Source organism: Corvus moneduloides, chromosome 17 (assembly GCF_009650955.1).
Source record: "Corvus moneduloides isolate bCorMon1 chromosome 17, bCorMon1.pri, whole genome shotgun sequence".
Classification (NCBI taxonomy): domain Eukaryota; kingdom Metazoa; phylum Chordata; class Aves; order Passeriformes; family Corvidae; genus Corvus; species Corvus moneduloides.
Window position 1 is genome coordinate 14,050,069 of NC_045492.1, and position 23,052 is coordinate 14,073,120.

The window sequence follows — 23,052 nt, forward strand, 5'->3', positions numbered from 1 at the left end:
ATTGGACTCCCTTCCCACACGTCCTGTCCTCCAAAGGGGACTCCAGTGTCTGAGGAGCCCTGAGCTGTCACTGTGACATGTCCCCGGCCACCAGCACCCTGCAGAGCCAGGCTGGCACATCTTCCTCTGCTTCTCAGCACATCTTCATAAATAACCCCAGCCCTGCCTCACACCATGGGCCTGCTGTTCCCCTTCCTCAGCTTCACTGCTGTAAATCTGCCCTGGCTGCACGAGGGATGAAGGATCCTGAATAAGGACCCTCCCAGCCAACTCTCCCTGGACAGAGCCCCTTTGTGTGCTGGGGGGTAACACACAGGGCTCTGTTCAAACAGAACAGGCCAGACACAAGTTCAACGCTTTTCCTTCCTTCCTTAAAAAAGGATTAAAGAAAGGAACCCATTTTCGGAAGGCCAAGCATGGAGGCAGGAAAGAAATTCCAACTAAAAACCTTAAATGGCAATTAAGAACCCTAAATTTCAATTAAGAACCTTAAAAAGCTAAAATTGCTCATCTTACATTGGTACTGCCCCCACGTACACCACAGGAGACAGGCCAAGCTATCCCAGCTCCCTAAAAATGCCCCACAAAGAGACTGAAACAAGTAGAGATGTAAAATTCTGTGTGTTCCACTTTCCACGAAAGGCAGAGAAGAACCTGTCCCTGGAGTTACAATCTTTGATGGCAAAAAGACAACGAGCCAGAAAGGAATTAGAGATTTTAGCTTGGGCTGTCAATTATTAAGGGACCTTTCAAGCTTTTGCCATACAGCAGAAAGAAGTGTGGGCTCCTGGAGGCTGGGCTTTGCTCTACAAGCACACAGTCATTATTTTCAGATTTTTAAGCCACTTCTCTAACAAGTCAAACTATTGCTTGTCACACCTGCTGGCAGAGCAAGGCTGGGGCTCGTGGATTTTCATCACTAAAGCCTGCACCTGTAGCCAAAAAATCACCAGCTATAGAATAATAATCATATAACAAAAAGGAGTGTAACTTCTGCAGACTGAAAGATCACATTTATCCAATGGAGAGAAGGTGTCTGGGATCCCAGGAAGCACCCAGGGCTGTGTGGGTGCAGGGTGTGTAATACACAGGGTGACCAAGGGGGATTTTCACACTGATTTGCACTAACTCACATTAAAGTACAGGTACAAAGCACTGAGGTGTGACTGGGAATGGTTCACAGTGCGACTGCTGTGCTCCATGGGCTGGTTTTACCTTTTATGTTATTTCTTTGTCAGTGTGATTGATGCCCCCTGCCTCCCCCAGCCAGGGCTCCCCACACTCAGAGGAAGCTGTTGTTCCAGGGGTGATTGGTTCAGCAATTTCCAGCAGTACCTGTATGCTCCACTTGAAGAATGACTCTCAAATGGTGTGACATATCAAATGAAGCCTTGGCTAAATAAAGGCCAGCAAGCAATAGCAGAAGTCCTTCAGTGGCCTGTGTTAGTTACAGGCCAGTGCTTTCTGTTACTGCAGTCACAGAGAAATTGCCATAAAAGAATGAAAACCTCTGTGATCCAAGACCTTCTGTTCTTTTTCTTTTTGGTACCAGACTTGTCCCCTAAAGCTTAAGATGGTTGAATCATAGATGGATCGTTTTCCCGCTCCTTTGAAGTTCCTGATTAAACAGTGATTTTTCATGGATCTTCAGTACAAAGCCAATTCCTCATCTGCCACAACAGCACAAATGGAAGAGGATGTGACACCAGTCTGAACAAAGTGCCAGAAGTTTCATATAAAACCTGTGACCTCCTCTGGTTCTCACAGAAGTCAAACTTCTCAGGTTCCCTGGCTCCAGAAGATGGACAAGAGGCACCCCGCCCCCAGCAGCATCCCTGGTGCCGTGAGGACCATTGGATTTCCCATTTTGCTGTGCTCTGTGTTCCCCTGGTACAGGAAGGTCTTGGGCCTGCTTAACATATAGATACTGCTACAAACAAATAATAGAGAACAATAATTTCCCCATAAGATGCATATGAAATACTCTATATCCAAAAGTACTTATAATTCAGGGGGAAAAATGTATTAAAAACCAATTTTGTGGTACTGAAGCTGGCTCAACCAGCCCCTTTAAAACAAACAAAAAACCTCCCTGAGCACTGTAGATTAGTTGGCTTTTCACCAACCAACTCTGATTGAAAATCAAACGCAGATGTGGGGAGAGGAGCAGCAGTTCCAGCTCTCCCAGCAGCCGCCTGTTGCTGGCACGCTCCCGAAACTCTCCCAGCAAACTGGTACCGGCTGGGCCCCACGGAGCCGGCGTGGCAATTCCACAGCCAGGGCCTTGCTGCTGTCCCTGCTCACACAAACAGAGCTCGCTGCAGCTCACAGAGCAGGATTAAGGCAAAGGACTCACATGGGAAAGCTCAGTTTCCTTACATCCGAGGGGTCTGCATGCAGCTCAGCGTGAGGAGCCACGGAATTCATCCCTGCCTTGTCCTGGAGGATGGGGAGAGTCTTCCTGCACAGGGCAGAGGGGCTCCATCACCCCATAGTGGAGTCAGCAACCAGAGAATTGCAACAGGCTGGGCAAGGCAAGAGCAGTGAGCAGCTTTAAACTCCTTTTAAAAAGAACTGAAGAAGAAAGAGAGAGTGTGATGATAAAAGAGGTTTTGTGCTGTGCTGGCAGAGGAGCAGAATTGATGATGTGATGAGTCAGTTCCCTCTCCAGCATTAACAACCCTCAACATCCCTCTTCCAAAAGCAGCCTCTGTTCGAGGTCCCTGGCTCCAACATCATCCTTGGGACAAGGATCTGTCTTCTCTCAAACTTGACTCTTCTTTTGGGGGAAGAGAAAACCACTATGGCACCACGACAAATGGTTCCAGGGCTGAGGAGCTGCCTGAGAGCTGCCTGGCCTCTGGGCAAGAGAGAACATTTTGTGTCAAAATACATCTCATGTGAATGATCCTATTTACGGCACAAATTTCAGCCTATTCTAGATTGTCCTACCCAGAAATATTAGGAGAATTAACCTTGAAAAATTAAAATCAGATCCATTTCCACATGCAGAGCTGAACTTCGCAGGATTCTCTTTTTTTTGGAAGTTCGTACCACTGGGTACACTCCCCTGCACTCCCCGCCTTGTGCAGGTTGCCTGCAGTGCCTATCACACCAATGACACTTTGTCTCTTGGCAAAAGATGTGCAAAATGAGACTTAACTCAGAGACCTGCTCACCAACAGCAGTAAAAATTCCCCTTGAAATGTCCCACAAAAGCAGAGTGAGGAGGTAACCCTGTCTCTCAATGAATTCTCTTTGGAGAGTGAGAACTTGGAATATCTCTGCAATATTGGGCAGTAGTGTGTGAGCCTGTAATAACAGAGCCTCAGAAGCATTCATTTTATTCATTTTGTCCTTTTCTCTATAACAAAACAATCTGAGAATGACAATGCCACTAAAGCAGAGAAGGTGGAAATAAGATCCTTGCAAAGAAACCATTCACCACCATGGCCACAGATAGAAGATCAGCTCTGCTTCATGACTCATCTCTGAATCTATAACTATTTAAGTACTCAAGTACTTTGAATTTTATGTGGTCACAATAAATAGCAACAGGCAATTGAATTCACATCCTCAATGTGCAATACTTGCTTAAGGGAAGCTCTCCACCTCACCATCTGCTCTCTCTTCCCCCTTTCTCTTATTCCTGCATCTTCTTAGATTTCTACCTCCTTTTCCTCCCAAGAGAGCACAGAACCCTGAAAAGCACTCCCCACATTGCCAAACCATTTTGAAAGAAACGAGGAAATAGTCCATGAATTTTTACAGGAGCAGCTTTCATACTCTTTACACTCTTTCACCTGCACTCCTGCAGACTCTTTTCACCTGCAGACTCTGGGCACTGCAGGCAGGATCTCAGTGCAGTACAGTCCACATTGGTCCTTCTTCCAGCAAGGAACATGCTGGCTTCACTCAGTAACAACAATAAATAATAATAAATAAATAAGTAATAAAAATAACTGGTCTAACATTGCACAATAAGCACAATCCATGCTGGAAGATGGAACCCCTGCACGCACAGCCCTGCGTTTGTCTCATGGAGCCCAGCCTGGCTCTGCACAAAGACACCCATTTTGCTCCAACCCTTCCCTCAAGACAGAGCTGGAGCTGGACTTAAGCCCAGCAGAGCTTTCATGGGAACCAGCTGCTCACGGGCAGTCTGGGCTGGAAATGGACTTGGACACACAGTCCGTTAATGGCTCAGCACATCCCAAAACCTGGGGAATGTGGCTCTCCTGGGCCTGATGGCTGCTGACCCTGAAACCTAAGGAACAACCATGATTTCAGTGGCAAGAACTTCAGCAGAGCCACCAGCTACTCCAGAGCTGGGTCTTCAGCCTTTCTCTTGTTGCCAGAAAGGGCTTTAGTGCTAAACCCAAAGCCTCCCAGGTCCTTTGGTGTGGAGCTCTGTCTGCACTGGGCCTGCCCGAGCCAGGAACCACTTGCCAGCTCCTCCTGCACGGCTGGGGCCCCACCCAGGACACTGAGGTCCTTTTCTGCAGCATCCACCAGTTCTTACTTGTTTTCTTCAGGACTCTGGGTACCCATTAAGTTCCACATCTCCACCATTTCCCTCCCACGTGTCCAAGTGTGCCTCCAGATGGAAGCACCTGCAGCATTCCCGATCCCGAGGCCACTGTGGGAGAACGTGTGTGGGAATTTGGATCAGACAGGGGCTGTTGCAGCATTAGGCCTTACCAGTCACAACCACCCGGGTTCCATCCCTACCTCAGAGAGGGACACAACGTGCACGTTGTTCCCTGTGCTGTTCTCCAAGGGATTCGGGACATCTGCAGTGCATTACAGCCTTCTCAAAGAAATGTTGTCTACATTAAGTACAAGTATTTAATTAGCACTTCATTTAGAGCATGTGGTACAGCTCACAGCTCCAATTTGGGCCAGAGATGATTTTCAGGGGTGGGTGGAAGCAGGGGGTGATGCCAGGAGAGCAGAGCAGCTCCCAGCAGCCGCTCACAGCCCACAGAGTCCGCAGGGAACCTGCCCGACCTGGAACCGGAGAGCAAACACAACTCACAGGAACCACTGGTACCAGTGTCATGTAGGAGAGGACATCCCTTCCCTGTTTGCCACCTGTGGGTACCCCCAGGCCCGTGGGAGGAGGCTGTTCCCGTTCCTGAGGTCCGGGGAGCTGGAAGCTGTTCCGTCCATCCCTGCCCGGACACGCGGCAGGGCCCCGAGCCCAGTCCTGCCTCGCCCCGGGGAAGCCCCGATGATTCAGACACCCCTGTGAGTCACCCTCCCTCCACCCCCCCTCTCTCCATCTCCGGGGAGAGGCTGATGAGCTGCTGGCCAAGGCCAGCACCATTCGGGCTGTGCAGTGTCCCGAGCCCAGCAGGAGCTCCCCTCCCAGGCACACGGGTTCCCTGCTCTCCCCAAATCCCACCTGCACCGCCTGCTCCGAAGCATTCTAAAACGAACTCTCCAGTAACATTCAGTGGAACTTGCCCATGGTTCTATTGGTTCCTCAAGGACTGGGAGATTCCAGTGTCTGTATTGGCCTAAATATTCCCCCTCGGAAGGAGAGCCAAAGCCCCAAATGTGAGTTTCTTGCCAAGGCTGAGAGCAAGTCAAAAGGCATCTCACAGACAGACGAGCAAAATCACTGCCCCAGAGCTGCTGCAGGGATCCAGCTCTGTGTTTCACACCTCGCAAGCTGAAGTCCTGATCTGGCCAACCTTGGATTTTTGCATCTGTTTGAATCCCCAAATCCAGCTACTTTTGTAGTACCTACAAAAAATACAAACAAACAAATATCCCTTAGTACATACAGCAAATACACTGTAGTATTATCAGAATAAATCTCTACCAGACAGACCAAGAAGCTGTGGTTTTGTGGGATTTTATACACAAATGCACACACATCTATCTACTCATGTACATAGAGATCTATAAATACAGCTATTTGTATATATATGATAAAACCTCTTCCTTGGCAGTACCTAAAACTGCCATTAAAGCCAACGTGACTGGGGGGGATAGACACATAAAATCACTGATTGTCACTTTTCTGGTTTATGTGCAGTGTCTCCACACTTTCCATACTGCAGCCATATCCTGTGCTATCTCTTTGCAAGAGTTCTCCCTGCTGCAAGGGGCACCAGGAATCTATTTTTCACATTTCATTCTGTTAGCGTATTTCTTTCAAGTGTCACACTCCACCAGAATACAGCCATTATCATCCAGTTATCACTGGGGACAGCAAAGGACACAGTTCAGGGACAAACAGCACTGCTGTCGTTTGATGTGAGAGACTCACACACAAAATTTAAATGTTACGTGGATAGAAGGCATTGCACATCACTGGAGCAGATTTCTGAATGCCAAATACTGTCCTGTCACTCCTAGCCCTTGTAAACAGTCTCTTTCCATCTTTTTTGTGAGCTCCCTTCAGGTACTGGAAGGTCACAGCTGGGTCACCCCAGAGCTTCTCCTCTCCAGGCTGAGCAATCCCAGTTCTCCAGGACAGCTCTCCTGGGGTCTTGTTGAAAATTAAAAGGTTGGTCCCAGTTTGACAAAATGCAAATGCAAAAGACACTTGTCCTCCTCTCTGCAGTGACTGTGATACGTGTCTGCCACAGTAAGAGCAGCTGGAAAAGGCTGAATTTGCTCTTTAGCATGACCTAATTCACACTGTGTGCACGCTCTGGGGAGCAGCGCGGCTGCTCGGCTCCAGCTCGCAGGGCTGGGAGCTGGGGCTGAGCCTCAGCAGATGCAGGAGCAGCACTTCAGCACTGAGCACCTCTGGCTGCTCCCTTGCAACTGCAGGACACGGGGGAGCTGAGTGTTGGGGAGAGGCAGCACATGGAGCCTCTTCTGGGGGAAGCAAAGATGAGGAGAGTGAAAGGAAGGAGCAGGGGTCTCATGGGGAAGAAACTCTGATTTACATTGTCCAAAGGAATAGAAACAGGACATAATGAGGAGACAGGAAAGACATCTTGGGCTTTGATTCTGCTGGCTCCCCTTCTCCTCTCTGCATATTCCCTGGAAGTTTTCCTTGTGGCACAAACTGCTTCATGTGCATCTTGTTTACTTTTGGCCTGGATCACTTCCTTTGGAGCCAGCCCAGCCCCTGTTGGGAACATCAGATAAATCTGGATTCATTTGAAACTCCCTTTTGGAAGAGGCAGGGTTGCCCTTGTCAACATGTCAAATTAGGAATGCTCCATTTGGTTTAATGGGGCTGGCTTTTGGTTTAATCCAAAAGACTCCATAAACTTCCATTGTAATTTATGCTTAGAGTCTTCGAAACTCAGATTCCCCCCTCCTTTCCTTTCTGTGTTTTTTGGAGGTAGTGGCTCCCTTTTTGAGTTGTGTTCCTTTGCTGTACATCAGATCAATTGTATCCACCAGAGAGGCTCCATTTATTATTCTGGTGTAAGGAAGGGTTCTTATCAATCTGAAAACAATACAATTTTTATGATCTGCAATGTTTAGAAATGCATCAAAGAATGAAGGGAAACCAAGGAAAAGAATATTACAGAAGGGTACCTGAAATCACTGCAGCATCGAGTGGGATCAGACTGATTTCTCCTAACACAGACTTCCCAGCTGCTGCTGGCAAGTGAATTCAGACACAATGGAACAGCAGCTTCTGAAAAGTCTCTGTAGTTGTTACTTTGCTGCTCTCTTACTTCATGGCTGGATGAACTCCCCCACTCCTAAAGGAGATAAACAGGACAGTAAAAGGCATCTGTTACATTAGTAATTGTAGAGTTCTCTGAGGTATCTCTTTATGGCAGGCAAAGTGTTCTAAATACTGAATGAATCAGAGAGGTTCTTGGAGTTTTGAGAGGATGGATAGCTGTGAACTTAGTGCTGAGCTGGCACTCAGGACATCTGGGTTTAAATCCCATCTCTGGCATCTCCAGCATCTGGCACCCACACATCTATTGTGTGACTTTGAATGAGTAACTGCCTGCCATTCCCAGCCCATGGAACAGGGATAATGACACTTCCTCACGCTCCCCTTTGGTCTGTCCGATCCACTTAGGTGAAAAATTAATCAGCTCAGAGCCTGTCCTTCCACAGCCACTGGAGCTGGTCAGCCTGGCACTCAGAGTCAGCCGGGTTTGGCCAACAGAAAGTTTTTCAGAGATGGTTCAACCCTTTTGGAGAAGCTCAAAGGCTGGAAAGGACCTCGCTCCAACCCCTTGCCATGACAGATCCACTATCCCAGATGGCTCCAAGCCCTGTCCAACCTGGCCTCGGACTCTTCCAGGGATGGGGCAGAAACGATGCTGAGAAAGCTCAGCACACTGAGGAAAACATTCCCCCATAACCCTCAGAGCTGGCACAAATAGAGCTGTCAGACATTTTTAATATTTCTCAGCTATTTAAAATGTGAATATTCATCATTCTTGCAAACCAGAGCCTAATTAGATTCATAAATTATTGCTTCAATGTAGAGCAGAACAGCAGCTTGTGTTCTGAAGCTCATTTCACCCAGAGGAGCCCCAGTTACACCTCGTGTGTCCCTGAGCACAGCTATGAGGCACCAAGCACAACACAGGTCTGTTTGAATAGATCTGCTCAACACAGGGCAAAACGACAGGGTTTAGTTCCACAAAGTAATAACTAAAAATGAACAGTTCTACTGTAGGTGTCAAAGTACTGGGCCTACTACATCCCATTATAAATAACAGTAACAATGGTATCAATAATAACTTGAACATCGTAAGTTTTCCTCAATAGAAAAATCTAGAAATCAAAAAGACATTGTTTGTATTTGGATTTTCATTAGATAAAAGACTTCCCATTTTAGCCTGGTTTTGGTATAAAAAATAGCACCAGGGTAAGAACCAAACTCTAAATCTGTTCTATTTGTGTTAACAACAGTTCTAATTTCAGACTGCCTCTTTCCTGAACTACATTTTTCTGTATTTCCTTTCGAGAGTTGTCCAAGATCATAGCCTTGAATCCAAAACTTTTACCATTTCTTTGTAGGTCCAGCATCAAATCTCAAGGATCATATTATTTCCTGGAATTTAAGTGTCTCTACAATAGATCAAATACATATTTAAGAAAAAGCTCTTCAGATTATTTAAAATGCATGTTTCTTTTAAGAATATGCAAAGTTAAAGAGGAAATCTGAAATAATAACAACTTAGAGTGAGGCATAAATTAAACACCAGCTATTTCAAATTTTATATAAACTATTACATATTCTCAAATAGTGCATCACTGCTGCTGATATTGTAGAGAAAGTCGAGGGAGTAATTCTGCAAGAAGCTGGACAGTCAAATGAGTAGATGAGCTTTACTTGGAGTAGGAACAGGGAGAAAAGCAAATTCAGTGTATTTGAGTTTCAGTACATCTGTGCTCAATGAGAGGTCCTTCAGCACTGAGAAACCAGTAAGGAGCTGAAAAAGCAAGAAAACTTCTCTTCTTCTTCCCATTTATCCACACAAATGAGGTGTGAGAGGCTGAGTCCTGTGAGCTCCAAACCTCTGACAGACACATTGATGAGAAACAAGCACTTGGGTTTACTGACTTTTGGGAAAACTTTCCTTAGTCCACAAAAGCCTAATTTTAATTGTAACCCGTGCCTGTGTGAGCTTATGGCTTCTCTTCCTGATGCATCCAAAGCATTTCAAGACAGCTTTTAACTAATAATTTTAAGCTGCTGTTTTTATGGTTTTTAAATTGAATTTCAGGAAACTGCTTTTGAATAAAACCTGAAAGTGAAATCAGGTGTCCCGTAAATAACAGATGCTTGTCAGCATTTCTAACCCAATAAAAATAGAAAACCTGCTCATCTGAATGAATGCCTTCTGATTTACAGAATGGATTGAACATTTATCTATCAGGTCACTCTGAGAGCGGACTTTATAGAGCAAAATAAATCCAACACATAAAAGTCAACATTTACTAAGAAAGTATTTTAAAAGAGCAAATGCAAAACAGCTTTAAATCTGTTCTTCTCCTCTAACGTTTCTGACTGTCGATACAGATCATGACTTTTAGTTGTCATTTAAATAACTTCAGTCAATTCCCCTCAGACATTTCCCTTCCCCTGAAGCAAACAGGGCAGAGGCTGCTAAACCGCTGCTGCAGCACAGCTGGCAGGGCTCCGTGCTGGGGTGGAGGACGGCTGGAATTCTATCACTTATTTCTGTTTCTCCGCAGCTCAGGAAGTGGAGAATACAGTGCAGAAAATGCCATTTTCCTTCGCAGCCACGAGAGGGGAGCCTTTTCCTTCTGTAACTTAGGGAAAGTCTCAAACTGCTCAGCACATGGAAAGCATTGGGAGAGGGAAAGTCAGCTCCTTGGATTTAGCAGGGAGGTTTGGCATCACTTCAAAGTCAGTAAATACATACATCCAGTCAATTAAAAGCAATCCAGCCAGCTTATAACCACACTAATTATTTATGTGTGTGTGCTGAAGACTCTTTGTTCCAGGGCTTTGACATGAAATATGAACTTATATAGGAGCCCTCCGTGCTTCTCCTCCCTCACACGAGGCCTGAGTGGAACCAGGATTGATTCCCTGGGGAATCCCGGGGCTTCTGCTGAAAGGCCACAGAGTCCCAAGTCAAACCTCCAGCCACAAAGGACAGGCTGGCTGTAGGCTGGGAGCTCATTAATTGTGGGCTCAAATGTCATGCCTGCTATTAAGGCTCAGCGGTGTATTGTGATGTTCTCGTTTACGTGGCCAGGTTCCTTATCTGGTGATGAGATTTGCACCTGCAGGACGAGCAGGGGTTTTGCTCTTGCTGGGGGTTAATGAGTCAGGGCCAGATCTGCACCCAGCAGGTGAGAGAAATCCCTGTGTTGGCTCAGGGGGCTTGGACCAGGCCTCCACTGGCCACCAGCACAGGGAGACTCCTGGAGCAAAGCCCCAGCACCACTGGAGGGGCCTTGGGGCTGTTTCTGGGGGCATTAACCAGCACATCCCTGTCCTGGAGCCCCAAAGGATGCTGAGGTGGCTCTCTGGAGAGGAGCTGGGTGGCAAAGGAAGGCTGATGTCCAACACCAAACACGCGGTGCTCTCCTCCACTCCCCGCTCTCTCCTGAAGCTGCGGACTCAGCAGCTCCGTTACTGTAACATTTGATAAGCTCAGTAAAAAATCAGAGCACCCACAGTCCCAGAAGGGACACAGTGGGATTTTCACCTCTGGCTCTGCTTTGAGCAAGGCTGTTATCCCCAGAGCACAGATCCAGCACCACAAGGGTCTCCACAAAAGCCTGAATGAAGCTGGGCGAGGTTTCGGGTGGTGCTGCCAGGGCTGGCTGATCCAGGGCCCGTTCCCTGCTCACACACACTCGCTGCAGAGCCCCAGGCACGGCTGCTGTGGCGGTGAAACAGATGAGATCTCGAGTTTTCACTGGCTCAAAGTTCAGGAGCATAAATCCTGCGCGTTTGTCGCGGCCAGCACCAGCTCAGCTGCTCCGCTGCTTTCCCAGCCCTCGCTGGGACTCGTGTGGTCCCCTCACCACGACAGCGTTTTCATGGAACACACAGAGGCACATCCCGGCTGTCACTGCACGTGTACAACCCTCGGTGGGGTACAATCCAAGGCCCTGGGGAGCAGGAGACAAGCGCTGGTTCTGGGTTCTCAGAATTCACGGATTAAAGCTCACCCAAGGGAAGGAGCACTTCTTACTGTCAACATATTTTGTTTTGAGAGGAGAAACTGCATGTACTAAAAAATCTTCGCTTGAAACAGGTCCTTAGAAGAGCAAAATAATTGAGATCATGCTCTTTATTTATCACCAGAAAGGGATGAGGTTTTAAAGCTGTTTTGTTCTTCTTTACAGTTGCTGTCAATTCTGACCTTTCCATGTAACTCATCAGCAGTCTCTTATTTCTCCTTCTTTAAATAAAAGGAAAGAAGTAATGAATTTTAACAAAGACTTCTTATGCCTCAGCGGTTCTCAGAAGTCTGAGTTAAAGTAGCACTAAGAAAACCCAAAGAGCTTCAAACTGCTTGAAAAAAAGTTCTCACCCTCACCATCGATCAGCCTTTATGTGCACAGTATTTCTTGCTTCATTACCCACAGGTTCTCCAGTCATCTGGGTAGAAAGGACCTGATATAAAAGTAAAACAGAAAATGAAAGAATTCAATACGTTAAAATGTTTGAGGCTCCTTTAAACAAATGTCATGAAGTACTAATGACATAAAAAATTTCGCACACTTTTCACACCTTGTGGAGTTTCTCTCACGCGGAGAAATGCCTTTGCTGGGAATGACTGAACCTCTTCTCTTTTCAGTCCATTTTCAGTCCTTTTTCCCGGGACAAAGGCTCAGGCAGACGAAGGCGTTGTTATGTCCCACCCCACGGGCAGAGGCTGTGACTCGCCGCTGTGTTGCCCTTGGAAAGGCAGGGAGGGGAGGGTGCCCTCAGCACAAACCGAGGTGCCAGGGGCTCCGGAGAGCTGAGTGCCCGGCAGCAGCAGGTACAGGCACTGCTCACTCACGGTTCTATTTCATTTGTCCTCAAGACACTTGGTCCTATTTATTCGAGCAGGTAACCAGGCCAGCAGCTGGTGTGGCAGAATCTCCCTAATTCACCTCTTTTGGTCCATTTCCATATATTTAAATTTCCATGATAAACTGGGTAGACACTGAAAACTTTATGTTTGTTTCTCCTACCCAAGCGAAGCAACCTCAGAACTTCAGTTTGTATAAATACCCACAAGCAAAGCCACCTGTCCTTCTTTGGTCACCTCAAGAAAAAAACATCCCATTAAGGGCTCTGGTTTGTCACTTTTACGATCAGGTCAGAAATTCCTGTTTCTAACAGTATTTCACTGTATTTACCAGTTTCTGCCTGCAGCTCTAACTGGAACCAGGCACAAAATACACAAAACTCTTTGACACTTGCAGAGATTTGTGGGGTGGGAGAAACTGCCCACCCTCGGAGAGAAACAAAGGAAATCTCATTAATATCCATGTTTGCAGGGAGGCAGAGGATTCTGTTTCTTTGGATTTAGTCATTAATCTGTTTTTATTACTTTCATTAGTATTGTCATCCATGCTTCTGCTACTTTATACTTTACCAAGTTGATTAATGCTAAAGATTAAAATGCAGCTGCCTAAAACATCCTAACAGGATTCAAGCTGAAAACCCCCAGAATTCTAGAAATAAAGTTTTATGAAAGAACCAGCTCTGAAAGAACTGGTTGAGAAACTTTCTTGGCTGTCAGGAGCAGATCTTCAGCAAGGTCTGGGATCTCATCTCATTCTGAGGCAGATTAGGAAAAACAAAGAAAAAACAGATCTCCTTTTCTGCTCAAAAAACCCCTCAAAACTGTTTTAATAACATTTGCAATGTCCCAGAGTTGGAGATCTCCCTGCAATGAATGGTAAGGCTGCAAATATTTTGGGGCTTCTGAAAGCTTCTAAAACCACAGGTTTATTATCTTACTTAATACTGAAATCTCAGCCTTCAGAGATCAAAAATGGCGAGAGGAGTGGTTAAATGAGGATAAACCTCTATGCTGCACTTAAAAACCAGTTGTTCACCTGGGAAGAGCCAGAAGAGAATTTATGAGGCTGCTCTGGAAGAATTCACCAGGTGTTTGAGCTGTTACTGAAACACAAAAACCCTGAGCTGTGATGGGGGAAAGAAGAAGAAGAAAATCAAAAATTCTGGGGGGAGTGCTAAATGCATAAATTGGTATATTTGTACCTATTTCCATTCTTCTCGTATTTCTGAATTCATTTGGTCTTCATTAAAATATAATGGCAGCCTCAGAGGGAGCTGCAGAGCATTTCAGGCCATGGCACAGAGCAGAATCATGGAATGGTCGGGGCTGGAAGGCACATTAAACATCATCCAGTGCCACCCCTGCCATGGCAGGGACACCTCCCACTATCCCAGGCTGCTCCAAGCCCCAGTGTCCAGCCTGGCCTTGGGCACTGCCAGGGATCCAGGGGCTGCCACAGCTCCTCTGGGCACCCTGTGCCAGGGCCTGCCCACCCTCCCAGGGAACAATTCCTTCCCAATCTCTGAACTAAACCTCCTCTCTGTCACACTGAAGCCATTCCCCTTGTCCTGTCACTGTGTTTCCTTACTTTATAATTCCAAGCACGTTGGAGAGGCAGGGAGCTGTGGGTGGACTCGGGAGCCCGGCTGGCAGCGGGGCCTCTTCATTAGGAGAAGAGGGATGTGTAACGTCTCGGAGTACTTAACTCCAATTAACTGATTAGCTGGAGGTAAAATCCGAGCAAACACAAGGCTGTTTGACGTCTGGAAGTCAGAGACTGCCAGCTGTCTCTGTTTGGAGTACAGAGACCGTCTGGGCTTTCATTTTGGTGTTGAATTTGGGATGGCTGAGGGGGAGCTCCTGTGCTCAGCCTGGACAGGGCACCGCGTGCTCTGGAGCGGGGCCAGGGAAGCTGCTGCACAAAGTGGCAGCAGATCTGAGGTGCCAAATCCCCACCTTGGGGTGCCCTGTGTGCCATGGGGGGTACGTGACTCCAGGGAGAAGAGCTGGAAAAGGAAAACACGTGGCTGTTGGTGATAACTGATAGCGAGGGGTCGCTCTGGCAGGTAACTGATAACAATAAAAACACCACCAGCTCCCTGCTCAGAGATGAGGCTTTTCATCCACAGCTCCAACAGCTCCACACACTGCTCCCAATTATTACGGGTATTTTCAAGCAGTAGGACAATTTCACAGCTCCATGGAGTAATGTGCCTGTCAGGCTGCCAGCAGCAGAGTTAAAGGCAAAGCCCCAGCCTGGCACCAGCACACCACTGCCCTCCTTTGTGGGATGGGCTCCCAGCCACGGTCCCCCTGCGAGGGCACACCTGGCCTGCCTGGCGCTGCTGCTGGCAGTGGTTTTCCTCCTCTCCCTCCTTTTTACCTTCCCCTCTTGCTGCTCCCCAGGTTATAGGGTTGACACAACGATCTCAGAGTTCTTTTCCTATCGATGGTGGGAAGCAGTTGGTGAGTTTGGGGTGCGGCAGCCAGGCGAGCCCACGCCTGCCCAGGGGAGGCAGGAGCTGGGGGTCCGCAGGAGCTGGGGGTCCCCAGGAGCTTCAGCCCAGGGCTCAGCAGGGAGAGGTGGGGACAAGGCTGGCAGCAAGGGGCAGTGACAGGCACCAGGGACTGTCACCTCTTGCCCAGGATCCGAGGGAAGACGTGGCTGCCTGCCATGGGAGCTCTGCTCTCAGAGCTCAGCATCGCACCTGAGCAGTGTTTTGAGCGGAGAGCCTGAGCCTGTCAGCACACAGAGCACTCCAAGGGCTCAGGAGCTGCCAAGAGCTTTCCTTCCCCTCACTGGCTCCTCTCAGGCTCCGCTGTGATCTGTGTCCTGCAGGAGGTTTGCAGCTGTTCTGATTAAATACTTAAACTCTCCATGTCTGCACCAGACCCGAGGCCTTGGCTGAGGCTGGGACTGTCAATTCTGATTCCTACATTTTTTAATTAAATTTACTGTCTTGTTTCACTGCTTTACCTCATATGACATTTTTGCTTTTCTTTCCCAGGATTCTTTTAACAGCACTATTGATTCAAATGGATGCAATAAATAGTTTTCAAAGGAACATGTTCCTGTTTAAGATCAAATCAGAACTCTGAGCCAAGTAAATTGTCTTAAAAGGTGTGCTTAGGATCAGTGGAGAAAAGTTTCTCTATTGGATCAGATTCTGATCACAGATTTAATGAGACTTGCATGGTTTGAGACAGTACAAATCTGGCCTTTAATATTTACAGTTCTCCAATAAATCTTAGCAATTAGTTTTTAAATAGCAGCAGCAATATGCACACTATTACTTACTGTGAAAGCTTCAAACATTTAACATAGGATAGTTTCCCTATAAAAATAACTTTTAAACTTTGATAGACAAAGACATAAATAAAACACTAAAAATACCTTTCTGCAGAGAACATAAATGTTATTTATCCCGAGCCATCCTTTGTTCAAACCACATCATGTCCACATGCTTCAAAGTCAGGCAATTTCCATAGGTATTTCAAGGTTATATACAGGCTACATTAGATTGCCAGGTTGACAGGGATACAAGATGACCCTGTTGTAGAAAAAAGGCCAGAAGAGAGCCTATCCTGCCTCTAAGCAAATCATTTATACCAGGCAACACCCACTGCAGCGATGCAGCAAACACTGCTGGCAGGGAAAGGGACAACAATCCCAGGAAGATAAACAATTTCCAAAACATCCTGCTTAGTTGGGAAGCAAACCCATTCAGAGCTCAGAAAATGATGTTCTGACAACAGATGCAAACCTGTGAAACAGGGGCACTGCAAACTCACAAAGTGCTCTCGTGTTTCAATACCCTGTGCCAGGACAGCTCCTCGTTTTCCCTGACAGTCCCCAGAGGAAAGGCTTCTGAAGAGGCCAAGTCAGGGTTCAGAAAAATTGGTTTCAGAACATTCTTGTTGGCCAAAGTCATTAAACTTGCAAAAACCTGTCAGCACAGCCTCTGTCAAACAGTTCCAGTAGCACTTCCTTCACTAAATACCTCTTCAAGCACAAAATCATGTTCATTACACCCCTCTCATCCCACACCAGGCTGGCACTGCAGTCACTCGGTGCAGTATTCCAGAATTAGGAAGCTGATCTGCTGCCAGCTGAAAGTACCCGGGAAGGCAGGTGTGTCAGACCTGTGTAACACATTTTCCTCTGTGCTAATGCTCCTGCAGCCTGGGAATCCCCCAGTCCCCCCTGGACAGGGACACAGAGCTCTCTGTCTGCCACCTGCTTATCAAACAACCAGGATTTAGGGAAATCTCACTCACAAAAAGCGCTGCTCCTCCAAGATTCCAGTGGCAGGAAGGTGCCCAGAAGGAGGAATTTGATTTCCTAATTCAAAGAAAAAGCTTCTTAACAACTGCATTCCAGCTCAGACCAGAAGCCATTGATAATCCGGCCCACACTGATTCACTGCCTTTGGGGCTGTCCCTGCAGGGAGCACAACACGCTGACTTGGGGCTGAAAATATAAACATCTTTATTTTTCATCTGAAGGAGACAGAGGTTAAAGGGTGTTTGGAGAAAATATTCTCCTCTGCACTGGCAATGCAGTTCCCTGGCACACTGATACAGGGAGGGACAGGCAGAGTGGGATGCAGGGAGATCATTCTCCTTCCCCAGGCCTGCTTCACGCCCACCCCAGGGTGGCTGAATTACAAAACCTCCCATCCGTTATAAATTTCTAGCTCCTGGTTTCTCTGTGCCTCTCTGTAGTGCACAGGAGCATTTTAATGTGTGCAATCCTTAAATGTCAGTGTAATGGGAAGCAGATGAGTCTTTTATGACAGCAATTTTTCTTTCGTTTTTCCTGCTAAAACTATGCAGCGGGAATAAAAAAAGATTTAGATGGTGAAAAGTGTGGTTTAGATCAGACATCACAACAGTTCTGGCTTTAGCCACGTCAGGCACATCAGTGCATTAAGGCATCAGCCTCCTTCCAGAGTGCTCTGATGCAAACTGAACTCATGGAGCTGAATGAGAATTCCTCGTTAGTGCTGCCCAGCCCTTCTGCTAATCAGGCTTTGTTATGGACTCAATTTTGGGCGGCTGTAGCTGCCTCAGCTCTCCTGGGCACTGCACGGGACACCAGAGCTGAGGGACAGTGCCTCCCCAGACAGCAGCACATCCCAGGCTGCAGCAGTGGGGAGGAAAAGCCATTTTTATCCTGTTCCTCCTCCTACCTCGCTTCCAGAATTTTGTACGTGGCACTTGCAGAGCCTGCAGAAGGAGGCAGGGATTTAATGAGCATTTGAAAGTTAAATAATTTGTAGATGTGACTGTTCTGAAGCCTCTGTTTGCAGAGAGCCAAAAAAAAGCGATGTCTCTGTACACAGAGGAAGTTGAACCACTCTACACTTACCCAAAAATCTCTTCAGAAAGTCCTGGAAATGCCAATTGAACCAGACAGGCACCAGTTTGGGAAGGTCGCAGACTCAGGACATGTTCTTGTTACAGCTGCTGAAGGATGGAGATACCTGAAATCAACTGATACCAACTCCCTCCTGCACGAGTACATGAAATGGATTTTCTTTGCACCCTTTTGAAAACAACTTTTCGAACATTTATCACACTGTTATTCAGCTGCATCATAGTAAAGCCTTTAGGTGTTTCTCCTGTCAGGCTGAGGCAGCACAGAGCTCACACTTTAAAGCAAAATTATAAGTGATAGCATTAAAAGGAATAAACCTACAGAAGTAGTAGGGAAAAAACCAGGCGACATTTCAGCAGGCCATGCTGACTTGTGAGATCACTTGGGACGCTTTTCTTCTGCCTGGACTAAGGACCCACTCCTCTGGTGGAGAGGGGAACAACTCCCTGTGCTGAGGGCCACTGAAGAGAGTTCCAGCTGCACCTTTCTGCCCATCTCAGCAGGTGAGCTGCAGAAGGTGGAGCTGGCACCATTTCAGCACCTAAACTCCCATCCCTCTTTCAAAAGTTCATGAAATGTGCCTTGAACAGTAACATTCCTTATCAGGAAAAGTGGGAACTGGCTCCTAAATTCTCAGTAACCTTTTCAAATTCAACTCTCAGACTAAGACAAAAGAGCCCCCAGGTGTCTGCCCTGATGGGCTCTCAGGGATTCCCAGCTGCTGAACACCAGCTCAGGCTCCAGAACAAGGCTGCTTTGGCCAAGGACCACGAGCTCAGGCTGGATCTGAGCTTGGGGATATTGAACATCCATTAGAGCCAGACCCAACCTGGTAATGAGCTGCTCGGGCCTCGCCCTCCTGGGGCTCCTCTGGCTTTGATCAAAGGATCCCGGACTGGTGTCCGGGAGATGTCTGATCTGAGCAACAGAGGCAGCCAAAGTGTGTCTCTCAAACCTGCCGCTGGGGAGAAGCATCTCCCCAGGATTCACAGGGACACCTGCAATCCCACAGGAGGGCTGGGCTAGGTGCTCGGACCAGGTCACACCCACAGCTGCTCTTTGGGCAAGAAACCACCCACAAAGTGCTCCTGCTCCAGATTTCGTCTCTGCCACACCAACACTGCGTGCAGACGGATCCATAAACGCCTAGACAATACCACCTTCAGGTTTTCAACATGTCTGAAATAAAAGCAGCAGGATCAGGATTTGATCCCGGGTTTCCATCCTGACTTTTCTCCCACGCTCACCTGAGATTTTGCCACACAGTTCAGTTTTGTTTCCAAGGCTCGCTGCCTTTCCAGCAGCAAAATGATCCAATAATTATCCTTAACTTTTCTACATGCCCAGAAAGAAATTGATCATGAAATTACAACTTTAGAGAAGGAGCAGACAGGAGCTGCTTTGTGCATGCACTGCACGAGGGAGAACCTGCTCAGAGCCTCAGCCTGGCAAAAACACTCCCTTTCTAATGCTCTGTCTACCCAAGAGAGCTCATGAACCACTTTAGGTGTTGGTTTTAACCCCTCAGGTAATCTCTAAAGTAGTTGTAATTAAAAATCTGCCTAGAACTGAACAAATCAGCATCAATCCTTCAGACTCTGAGGGAGAACAGGACTCCTCTATGGCTTGATAATTTGAAGATGGCTGAAAAGTCCCAAAGTTGAATAGAAGATCTGTTCAACATAGCATATTTTTAATTTACCCTGCCTTGTTTGTGACTAAGATCTTCACAGTGCTGAGCCACCTAAGCTGCAGCATTAGTCACATGCACAATTGGAACAAAGCAGCAAACAGTTCAAATTAATTCTGTATAAAGCCAGAACAAATTGTATCATTTGCAATGCAAATATGATTTCAAGCTTCATTAACATCTTCTTTAGGGTCTGGTGCCTCAGTAGTAGGATAGAGTGATGCCTCCCCAGCTCCAAGACATGTGCCAAGCACCCCGCCACCCCTTAGTTCCTTCTGCCAGGGAAGGAAACAGAGGAACACAACAAGCAACAAAAGCTACCAGTGGTAACAGAACTTGCTTTGCTTCAGTTTGAAAGGTTAACTTTCATTTTAGTGGAATAAATTCCTGGTGCACCCAAACACTGCCATTTCTTCTGCCTTTGCTTAAATAACTTCAGATCACAGCAGTGAACAGGGATGAGAATGGGAATTAATTTTCTCAAAAACAACCAGACCCCATGAGTTTCCTTTTACTCTCACGACTGCAAATGAAATCAGATTGTGAGATAAAACCTTTGTACAAATGGAGATGTGAGATAAGAACTCCAGGATTCTGCTTCCTCCTGTGCATCCGTGGTGCTTCCAGCAGAATCCAACTCCTGCTCCATGGTGTGGGAGAGCAGCAGGGAACGGGCAGTTATGGAACAGCCAAATTCTATGGCAGGCTCGCCTGGACAGGTCCAGCCCTCTCACAGCACACAGGTGGCTCCATGGGAGGTCACTGCTGGCTGTGTGATGTTTAAAACTGAGTAATTACATTTAATGGAAGATATGGGAACAAACACTGATGGACAGTTTGGAAACACAGCATTAGAGAGATTTAAAGGCTGCTTGCAGAGGAAGTTCCACTGGTTGAGTTGGTTTGTGGATTCTGGCTGATGCAATTACACCAGAGCAGCTTTTCACAAGGGTGACTGATGTATAAACTCTGTGTAACAGGGATATTCTCATGCAGTTTTTACACTTTTTAAACTTTGTGCGCTTTTATTTGCATAACTGGAGAAGCCTTCCCTTGCAAGCAAACCCCAGGGGAGGCTGAGTGGGGTCTGGGAATGCCAGATTTTGATGGAGTGGCCACGAGGGGTCCTGCTCAACTCAAAATGCTCTGAACCTCTCTCAGCTAAATGTGACAAAATGCAAATGAAAACATGCACACAGGCTGGGTACATAGATGCACACGCTAAATTTAGGGAATGCAAATACTCATCTGATTCATCTGCCCGGTGAGTGCCAGTGCAGGGATAAATCAGTTAATTGGCTCAGGCCACAGCAGCCCTGGGTCAGCCCAAACACCGACCGTGCCCAGCCACAGCAGCTGGGGCACAGCTGAGCAAACACCCTGATCCAAGCAGGCTCTGCGCTGCCGAGACAAAGCTGAATTCCTGCTGTGTTCTGCCTTCACCGGACTCTTCCCTGGGTTCGTGGCATGCTCTGAAGGTGCAGCCAGGGCTGGGAGAGCCCCTCTGGCAGCCGAGAGCTCCGAGCCTCTGTCGGGAGCCAGGCTCTGCCAGCACAGAGGGCACAGACCCGGCCCTGCTGGCAGTGCCAGGGGACCTGGAGGCAGCAGAACGGTGCCAGCAGGTGCCCAGCTAAGGCAGAAGGCACCTGCACGGAGGCACCTGCAGCGGGGCTGAAGCTCTGCAGTGAAACATTGGTTGCACAGCCCACCAGGAGCACTTCTGGGAGAACAAAATCCTGAATGGGGAAATAAACCCCAAGTTATACGCACAGATAAACATACACCTTTTCATGTGTCGGACTTGGAGCAGCAGGGCTGGAGTTCAGCCACTTTGGGAGCTGATGTGTCCCCTTTAGCCCTCTGCTTTTCCAAAAAGTGCCCCACGGTTTGTTTTCTCACAGCGAAAGCTGTCAAAACCCAAGCAGGTTGTGGGGGGATGAGTGGCAGAGCCCCGGGTGTGAGGGCGCTGTGAAGGCACAGCAGTCACTCACTGCTCCCTCCCAGCCCACTTGAAATCCTGCTCTGACAGGTAGAGCAGAACAGCCTTACTCAGCTCCTGTTTTGCTCCTTGAGTCATCTCTCTTTATTTTCCTGACAAAAGCAGCTTTTCCACCTTCTCAGCGCTGCAGAACCAGCCCAGGGAGCAGATCCCCCTGCGTGCATCACCGAGATGCAGCACAGCTCTCTCTGCCAGAAGCTTCTTCTGAAGAATAGCAGACAAATAAGAACCAGCTGGGAGAAAAATAAAGTCCTGATGTTTCATCTGAGACTCGACCTTTACCTCTCATTTGAGATGTCTCCTTTAAATCAACATGAGGCCTTCCCAAATGCACACATGCCGTTGCTCTAAAAACTTCTATAATCATATCTTGTGAACAAACATGAGTCATGAACAAAACTCTGAAAGCAAAAAAGACTTCAAAATTAATCTACGTAATCATCACATTACCCTCCGTGCTGTCTAAATTCTTCCTATAACTCACTTTGGCATTTTACTGATGAAGATAAGGGACATAAAGAGTCCAAGTGGCCAAGCTGCCTCAGGCTATGGGGAGATTATAGAAGGAGAAAAACAAACCATTACCGAGGGTCAGCTGAAAATGATCCAGTGACCTGTGGGCAGGGAGAGGTGGAGAAAGCAGGGAAAGCAAGGAAAACCTAATCCCTTTTTTTTCACCCAGAAAACGTTTGAAACTGAAGCATCCGGACCTGGGGGCTGCGGGAGGTGAGGCTGTGAGGAATCCAAAGTTCTGCCCCTGCCATTTTCCTGTCATTTATTTGCCCAAGGAAGCCTAGGGTCTGCAGGCAGGAGACAAGGAAAGGATGGGGAATTGTTAATGCTGGAACCACAGCCCCCAGACCTGGCGGTGAGGGGGTGCAAGGCCTGCAGTGAATAGGGGAGAAATCTGACATTCAGGAGATGCTGCTGCAGCACAGACACCTTGCAGTGCTCTTCTGATAGAAACAAGGTCCCTCATCCATCACTTCTGACTTCCAGAAAGTGTCAATGTGAACACTCTCCAATCTCCACGAAGTCCCATGGAAAGAGGTCACCACTTTTTTGTCAGATTATACCTAAAAGGCATTATTACATATATTTATTTCCATCTGTTTTATAGCCTTCATCACCATAGTAACTTACCCTCCTGGCAGTGCTGCACGATATCTCCCAGCACTCAGGAGAGGTAAAATAACTTCCCCTTATCGGCACTCAAGGTTACTGCACCATTTTCATGAGTGATTTCAGGAGCACATCCTGGCTTGCCAAATCCCGTGCTGCTGGTGGTGCCTGCTGATTACCTGGGCCTGGGGCAGGGAGAGGGAGCTCTCCTCCAACAGGGCGTCAGAAATGAGGCTGCACTGGAGTGCAGAAAAGAGCACTATTAATCCTTGCATTCAGCTCCCTCTCATGCTAAATCAACTGCTCTGAATATTGGATTCTTTTCTGATGCTTAAACTAAAAAAAAAAAAAAGGCAAGATAGAGAATATGAGTCCAAAAAGAGGCTGCAGGCACCAGTTGCTGCAT

At 47.3% G+C, this 23,052-nt stretch overlaps 1 long non-coding RNA gene across 4 annotated transcripts in view; it reads right to left on the reverse strand.

The window, feature by feature from the left end:
- LOC116452411 overlaps positions 1-23,052 on the reverse strand; it is a 92,158-nt gene that overhangs the window by 7,691 nt on the left and 61,415 nt on the right. For 3 of the 4 annotated variants that reach the window (XR_004243491.1, XR_004243488.1, XR_004243489.1), the window contains exons 5-7: positions 11,970-12,052; positions 7,513-7,682; positions 5,408-5,751 (exon numbers count right to left, since the gene is read on the reverse strand). This is a non-coding gene — a long non-coding RNA (uncharacterized LOC116452411). The remainder of the gene's footprint in view (positions 1-5,407; positions 5,752-7,512; positions 7,683-11,969; positions 12,053-23,052) is intronic. The other variant, XR_004243490.1, reaches the window with a different exon arrangement.